The following is an 8,061-nucleotide window of genomic DNA, read 5'->3' as shown; positions in this document are numbered from 1 at the left end:
AGACAACAGAACTCTTTTGAGACTACAATGTGGATGTAGGAATGAAAAAACAATATTAGAGATGCTTCAAATGCATTGGCCAACTGATTAGAAAGATTCCTGGCTTTCCCTGTCCCCCAGAAAGTGCCTGGAGGACACTGCTTATCAAAGTGATGAGAGATGCTCTGTTAGGATTCTGCCCCAGTCTGCCTACATATGATGTCATTGCCTACCTCCCAATGGTGTGCCTCTACCCAAGATTACAAAAGGCCAAACCCTCCTGGGGGCTCTCTCTCTCACCTCTCTCCTTCCTTCTCTGTCTGTGTGTCTTTCTTTCTCTGGGGTGCTCCACCCTGCTTTCCTTCTCGCGCCAAGCTCATATAATAAATCTCATACAATATAATATCTGTTGCCTGGCATCTTATTTTTAAAATAAAATGCTCTGCCTGGGAGTAACAGCACCATTGAGAAGCTCAGAGGTGTTTGTCTTCAAAAGCAGGACAGGGCTTATGGGAAGTGCTGTTCTAAAATAGGAACCTTTAGTAGTAACCCTGGGAATGACAGACGCCAGGATAGTGAGACAGCCATGAGAAGCAGTGACGATGTAATTACCGTAATGGATAGCAAGGTCTAAGTGGCAGCCAGGGGTCGTGACCTGACCTTATGAAGATGGCTGATGGAACACATAGATTTTTATTACTATTACTTTTTGGCAGGAGGTATGTGGGCAGACAGATTAGGGATAGGTAAAAGGGCGGGTCAGACATCACCCCAGTGGGAGAGTGTAATCTGTTGCCTAATTTTAAGACCTGATCCTAAACCACGTGTGGTGGTGCACGCCTTTAATCCCAGCACACGCTCACAAAGGCTTGTAAATTGTTGTCTCTGATCTATTATGCAACCTTAGGAATTGGACGAGCAGTTAGTTGTAGACCATCAGGACCCAGTTTCTAGAATTGGAAGCATGCTAATTTTTTATTTACTTGGGGCAAGACAATAAAGATTTGTAAATGACTGGCTGGGATTTGACCCATAAAGCAATCTCAGGTGTTGAAGATGCCTTTAGTTGCACCATCAGGAACTCGGGTTCTAGAAGTGGCTGGACGCTAATTTGCTCTTTGATTCCCGGTGTAAAAATTAGGGTTACAAATGAGTACTCTAGATTTGTTATTCCTGGAGACCACCCCTGAGTTCAATTATGGTTTCGTGCTCCTCTACCCCACCAGCTTTCTCTGCCAGTCACTGCAGAAGCCAGATGATCTAGGCACGGCCCCTTTAAAGGAGACTAGACCACGCCCAGGGTCTCTCAGGGCTGCGGAGAGGGGCGGAGCGCCCCTCTTAAGGGCTTCCCACGCAGAGGGGACGCCTTGCGTCACAGCGCCCGTAGCCAATCAGGGTGGAGCCTGGAGGGACGCATTACTAAGGCGACGGGCTCGACGCCTCCCTGCTCCGGGATGAATTAGCGGCGGGTTCTGCTGGCGGGTTCTGCTGGCAGGTTGTGACCCCCCGTGGAGTCGCGGTGTCCTTGCTCGCCCCAGGGTTCCTGCTCCGTCGCGCGTTTCCCCCGGGTCCCAGGTGCGCGGCCCGCGGTGTCAGGTGCGGGTTTCGGCGCGGGGAACATGGCGGCGGCCAGAGGATTTCCCCAAGTGGGCGGATGGAGAGCTGTAGCGCGGCGGCTTTCCCAGAGCGCAGGCCTCCTCGGGTGGGCCCTGGGGGACGGTCGCCTGCACGATTGGGCGGAGGGCAAGGGCGAGTGACTCTAGGGAGGTGGAGGCCTCCGGAGCCGAGCGGGCTGCGGGGCGAAGAGCGCCGGGTGCCCCGTCTGTGTCCACGGGCAGGCACCTTTCCGTCCACACCACACCTCCGCGGACCCGGGAGCTGCCGGCTCTCCAAACACCGCCTAAGGTGTTGTCACATCCCACGCACACAAGGCTTCCCAGGGGTCACCACGTGCAAGGCCCACAGGAGAGTTTTTCAGGGCCCAAGTTGCTTGTTTCTTGCAGGCAGGTGACAGAGGTGCGCCCTAGGTCTAGGCGGCAGTGTCACTGATGGAAAGGTAGGCCTCATTGGAGGCAGACGTCGGGCTACATTTTTCTTTTTCTTTCTTTCTTTCTTTCTTTTTTTTTTTTTTAAAGACGTGCTCTTGCTATGGGCTGGCTTTCTAACTCTTGGTCCTTCTTGCCCCTGTTCTAGTATTGGTGCGCTAGTAGGCGTGTTTCACCACGCCCATCTGGCCAGTTGGGTCTTTCAGGTTGTATCTTAACATCTAAGTTTATGTTTGACTAGAAGCAATAAAGATATAAGAGGTTTTCTATGTGGTTTGTTTCCTGGATCTTGATTGAAGGTTTAGTTGTCTTTGAATTTCACTTACTCTATTCAGTGTACTCTGAATGGGTGTGGGCAAGTCTGTTTTTTTGTTTGGTTTGTTTTTGCTGTTGTTTTGAGACATAGTTTCTCTGTGTAGCCCTGGCTGTCCTGACTTTGTAGACCAGGTTGGCCTGGAACTCACAGAGATCTGCCTGCCTCTACCTCCCCGAGTACTGGGATTACAGGCTTGCACCTCTCTTCCTCTCCTCTGAGCTCGGCTATTTGCATTTAGTTTAAGTCCAAAAAAAGTATTGAAAAAGAAGTTGGTGAAGGCATTACCAAAATAAAATTCTTCCCATTCATCTACATGATGTATTTCGGTAAAGAAACACCTTGTCATAAAAAGTTTAAATAGTTGGGCTACTTTTAAAAATACTATTCTGATGAGAGACTGCAAAATTTGTGTACTTAAAAAATTTATTTGTGTATGAGGCTTCATGAGTTTCTATGCATTATGCAATGTGGAGATCTGGACTAGAGTTACAGATGTGTTTTGAGTTGCCTAATATGTGTGTTGGGAACCCAACCCTGGTTCCCTAAAAAGAACAGTGAGTGCTTTTAACCAAACTTGTGTATTTTTGAATTATTAGATAGATAGATAGATAGATAGAGAGAGAGAGAGAGAATTGAAAACTCACAGGAGCACTTAGCTTCAGTCCCCAATAGCTACTGCCTCAGGAGTGGCCAGTGACTATCTGGCACAGTGGTTTCCACATGGCTTTAAGTTGAGCAAATGCTGCGGCTCCCTCTTCCCACCAGGGCTAAAGGCTAGCTACTGCAGATGTCAGGAGCGGAGTCTTCCAAACTGAATCTTGGCAAATAGGGTCAGTTTGGCCTGGGCCTGAGGTTGTATGTGGTGGTAACTAGAATGCTTCTTAAAATATGGTAATTACATAACTTCTGTGGGGTGCTTTGCTTTGTCTCTGAATGGAGATGACATTTCTTCACCAAGCCGTCTTCATTAAAGTTTTGTAAAGGGAGAAAAGACAGGTCATATAAAAGACTTGAAAACAGTGCTAAAAAATGGACATTTATTAGTATGTGCAACTCTTATTTGGTGTTGTGTCAAGTCAGTCAGCCAACACCCGTGTAAATGCCTACTACTTTAACAGTTGAGAAAGCTGGAGTAAATTGACGTTTTTTAAATCAATTTATTTTATTTTTTTGTTTGCTTTACATCACAATTGTAGCCCCTCCCTCCTCTCCTCCCAATCCTACTTACCCTCCCCCTCCCCTTACTGTTCAGAAAAGGGACAGTCCTGCACCACCCCCCCACCAACCCACCAGTCTACCCCTGCACATCAAGTCCCATCAGGACTCAGCACATCCTCTTCTGCTGAGGCTGGACAGCAGAGCCCCACTGGAGGGAACGAGAAGTTTTAAGTCGGTTGTCACAGCCAGCATTGCTGAGTCCAGCTTGTGGCCGCCACTCCTTTTCTCAGTCTTTCCTGTACTGTGGATTGAGTGTAGCGGCTTGTACATCTAAGCAAGTGCCCTAGCACTGAACTATCCCCAGCCCCTTTTCTATTTTTATTGTGAGACAGGGTCTTACTGAGTTGCCAAAATTAGCCCTGAACTCATTCTTTAGCCCAGGAAGGCCTTGAACTTGTGATCTTCTTGCTGGGACTGGCCTACCTATGTGAGGAAGCAAGCCAAACAGAGCCTAAGGGAGGCCAGCCTCTAAAAGTGCATAGGAGGAAACTGTCAAGGCAGGATAAAGGAGAGATTGTATGTATCCTTTCACAGGGAGGACAGGAAGAGTCAGGTCCAGGCTGTGAATTCTCACCTTCATCTAAGGCTCATGTTATGCTGTGGCCAGTAAGGATGAACAAGGACACTAAGTCTACAGCCCTAGCTGTTCTTTTCTGTCAGCTTGACAGAGTTGCCTGGGAAGAGGAACCTCAGTTGAGAAAATGCCCCCAGCAGATTGCCTGGGGCTAGTATGTGTGTGGGCCATAGTTTTGATTAATGATTGATGGGGAAGGGCCCAGCCTTCTGTGAGTGGTGCTATCCCTTAGCAGATGGTTCTGAGCCCTATAAGAAAGCAGCCCTAGCAAGCCATGGGAATGCTGGCAAGCCAGTAAGTAGCATTTGTGTTTCCATGGCCCCAGTTCTTGCCTCCAGGTTCCTGCCCTGACTATTAAAACTCATTGATGTGCTGTGACAGAGACTTGTAAGTTGAAGTGAACCCTTTCTTCCCTCATTGCTTTTGCTCATGGTGTTTTGTCACAGCACTAGAGATCCTAATTAAGACATAAAGTAATGTGACCAACTTTCTGTTCTGCTTATTTGTTTACTTTTTTTTTTTTTTTTTGAGACAAAAGTCTCACTCTAGCTCAGGCTAGCCTGGAACTTGCCTTGTTGCTGGCTTCAAATATGTGGTTATCCTCCTGCCTCAGCTTATCAAGTGCTGGGATTACAGGCTAATATGAAGTTTCACACCTAGTTATGTTCTTGAGAAGTGACTTTAGTGACAGAATGTAAAGAAGAGACTAGTTAAAAGACAGTTTCATGCCAGGTCACCACCTTTAATCCCAGGACTCAGGAGGCAGAGGCAGGCGGCTCTCAGAGTTCAAGGCCAGCCTGGTCTACAGAGCAAGTTCCATGACAGCCATGGCTACACAGAGAAACCCTGTCTCAGAAAAAAAAAAAAAAAAAGGAAAAAAAGACAAGTTTCCTAATACAGATTTGGTGTGTAGGCTAGGCTGGGCATGAGCTAGTGAGGAACTGAGTTCAGATTCCAGGAATTTGGAAATGAGAATAGAATGTAAAGTGGATTGGGTGTGGAGAGGCGGAGGCAGAGGTCCTCCACAAAATAAAAATTGTGTGTTTTGTAACTGACAGTTGGAAATTGGAGTTACTGCTGACTGATGACAAGGAAAGGCTGGCTGGATTCTTTGTGATGGTTCTAAGGGAGTGGGAAGACTAGTATAACATATGTTTTGGAAAAACTGAATACTGCTGGGAGAATGGGTATTGGAATATGTATGTATGTATGTATGTATGTTTGTTTGTTTAAATTAGGTTTTCTTGTTGTTATTTTGAGACCAGGTCTTATGTAGCCCAGGCTGGCTCTGAATTCTGTATGTAGCTGAAACTGATCTTGATCCCTGATCCTTTTGCCCCCAGTTCTCAAACGGTGGGATTATAGACACGTATTTCCACCCCCCACCCCCCACACCCCCGCTTATTCGGGTTCTTATGTATTTGCACAGAAGTGATGTTAGTGTGCAAGCAGTTGCTGATGAGATTAGCTGGTTGTAAACAGATCATGCAAATGTTTATAGCACTAGAATTACTAAGCGTGGACAACAGAACACAGTGCAGGGCACTCGACTCCAGTGAAAGTGCAAACTGGCTACAGTTGCAGGATTTCATTTATTTTGAACATGTTGCAGAAACCTTCAAATCATAGACACAAATGAGCACTGAGGTAGCTTAGACATATATATTCAAAAGATGCAAAAAGCAGTGACCTTAAAACTTATTGATAAGTTTGCCTTTAGACTTTTTAACATGTAGAGTCACTAAGAGAATGAAGAGCAAGATACAGGCAGGAAGAAGCTATTTGTAACAAGATGCTACTGTACACCTTCCAGAGTGGCTAAATATAAAAGATGACCCCTGCTAGTGCTGTTGTGGATGACGGCCAACCAAACTGTCCTATTGGTACGAGTGTAAAATGTCACATACAGTCACTTTGACATGGTGTGGCTTTGTCCACTCCTACCCATGATCCGGCTGCTCAGCCCTAGCTATACTCATGAGAAACAAATGCACCTGTTTATTGAAAGAATGTTCATGGTGTCTTCATTCATAATACGCACAAATCTACAGCAGCAGAGCAGCTTAGTAAATTGTGATGTATTAAAACATGAAGCATTGCTAAAGCACTATAAGCACACAATGACCCTGTAGGCATAAGGAAGCACAGCAGATTTTGTTCCGCCTTGAAAACACGTATAACAGCTGTGGAAGACAGAAGTCTGAGTGGTGATTACTCCAGGTTGTTGGTCATGGTGTCAGGGAGGGGACGTGTAGGAAACCTTCTGGAAGGTTGGAAGTACTCTGTATACTGTGAATGGGTAAATGGACATGTAAACATTCAGTTCACTTCAGTGTCACGTGTCCGTTTACCTAGTCCATGCGTTGAGGAGGTTTTGGAAGTTGGTGGCTCCTTAGGGAAGAAGAATCATTTTTTCTTTGGGGTTGTGACCATTGGTAGGTTGACCATGTTCTGGTGTATGGCCCAACACCTATGTACTTACAGGCAACAGTAATTGTACTTAGTGTGTTATTAAAAGGGGGGGCAAATGGGAAGTAGAGGGGGAGTGCAAGTGGGTTTGATAAAAATATGTTTTATACATATATGAACTTTTTTAATAAATAAAAATATTGTAGGTGTATGTGTGTTAGATAGTTTTATTTCAACTTGACACAAGCTAACGGCACTGAGAGAAGGGAACCTTGGTTAAGACAATGCTTCCAGCCAGACCATGGTAGTGCAGCCTTTAATCTCAGCACTGGTCTCTGTGAGTTCTTTGTGACCCCTGAGTCCAGTCTGGTCTACCGAGCAAGTTCCAGGACATCCAGGCCTACACAGGGAAACCCTGCCTCAAAACAAAACAAGCAAATGAAAATGCTTACATAAGATGGGCATTTTTATAATTAGTAATTGATGGGAACTGAGTCTTTATTGGATTCGATTGTTCCCAAAGCTATATTTATTCCCTTTTTAGTCTAGAATTTCAAGTCTCAGAAAAAAAGGGAGGCTTATATTCTTACTTTGAGTTAACTCTTAAATGTCTGATTTTGTCTTTTGTGGTTGTTTTTAGGACTTCTTGAGGGCCTTTCCACCTGCTGGTACTCACTAGCATTTCTTAGAGGCTGATAGGTGTTTACATTAGTTTCCTACAGCTGTTGTAATACATTACCACAGACATGGTGGCTTTCAACAGCAATCTGAAATGTTGTTAGTCAGCCAAGGTCAAGAGTAGCAGGGTTGTAGCACCTCAGGGGCTCCAGAGGAGACTCGCTGTGGCCGCACAGCCTATGGCAGCTGCTAGCACTCCTCTGTGGTTTGATCACTCCAGCCCTTGTCTCTATGGCCACAGCTCCTTTCTCCTCTCCTGTGTGCAACTTCCCTGTTGCCTTTCTCTTCCCTGATATTTCAAAGAACCCCCCCCCCATTGTATGGTACTTAATAACAACGTTTACAGAGCCTCTTTTGTTTTTCTACAGGACATTTGTCACTTTCAGAGGTTAGGATGTGCGATGCTCATGTGTCTTAAATCAGCATGTATTAATTGTATAAGGTAGTGAGTTTAATTTTGACACTTCATACATCTTGTATCAGTTATTTTTTCTGTTGTTACACAATAGTTGACAGAAGCAACTTAAGGAAGGAAGAGCTTAGTTTGGCTCAGGGTTGCAGGGTACAGCTTAACTGGTGTGGAACGCAGGTGACAGGAGCATAAGGCAGCTGGCCACAGTGTATTGAAGTCCTGAAGGAGCTGCTGGTCCACACTGGACCTCACTCAGCTTTATCCTTTCTATTCAGACTAGCATCCCAGGCCATGGGACACTGCTGCCTACAGTTAGGTGGGTCTCCTTTCAGCTAACCCAGCCTAGGTAATCCCTCAGAGATATATCCAGAGGCATGTTTCCTGGATCCTTCTGTCAAGTCAACAGTATTAACGTCACTTGGCTGCATTC

At 45.7% G+C, this 8,061-nt stretch overlaps 1 protein-coding gene across 3 annotated transcripts in view; it reads left to right on the top strand.

Annotated features, from left to right (window-relative positions):
* The first annotated feature begins 1,460 nt into the window (after positions 1–1,460).
* Positions 1,461–8,061, top strand: part of Lclat1 (lysocardiolipin acyltransferase 1) — a 138,645-nt gene continuing 132,044 nt past the window's right edge. For 2 of the 3 annotated variants that reach the window (XM_051169385.1, XM_051169302.1), the window contains exon 1: positions 1,461–1,575. The gene's annotated coding sequence lies outside the window, so the exon portion shown is untranslated. The remainder of the gene's footprint in view (positions 1,576–8,061) is intronic. The other variant, XM_051169349.1, reaches the window with a different exon arrangement.

This window comes from Acomys russatus, chromosome 1, assembly GCF_903995435.1.
Source record: "Acomys russatus chromosome 1, mAcoRus1.1, whole genome shotgun sequence".
NCBI classification, from domain to species: domain Eukaryota; kingdom Metazoa; phylum Chordata; class Mammalia; order Rodentia; family Muridae; genus Acomys; species Acomys russatus.
This window is presented reverse-complemented; position numbering and strand designations above follow the sequence as displayed.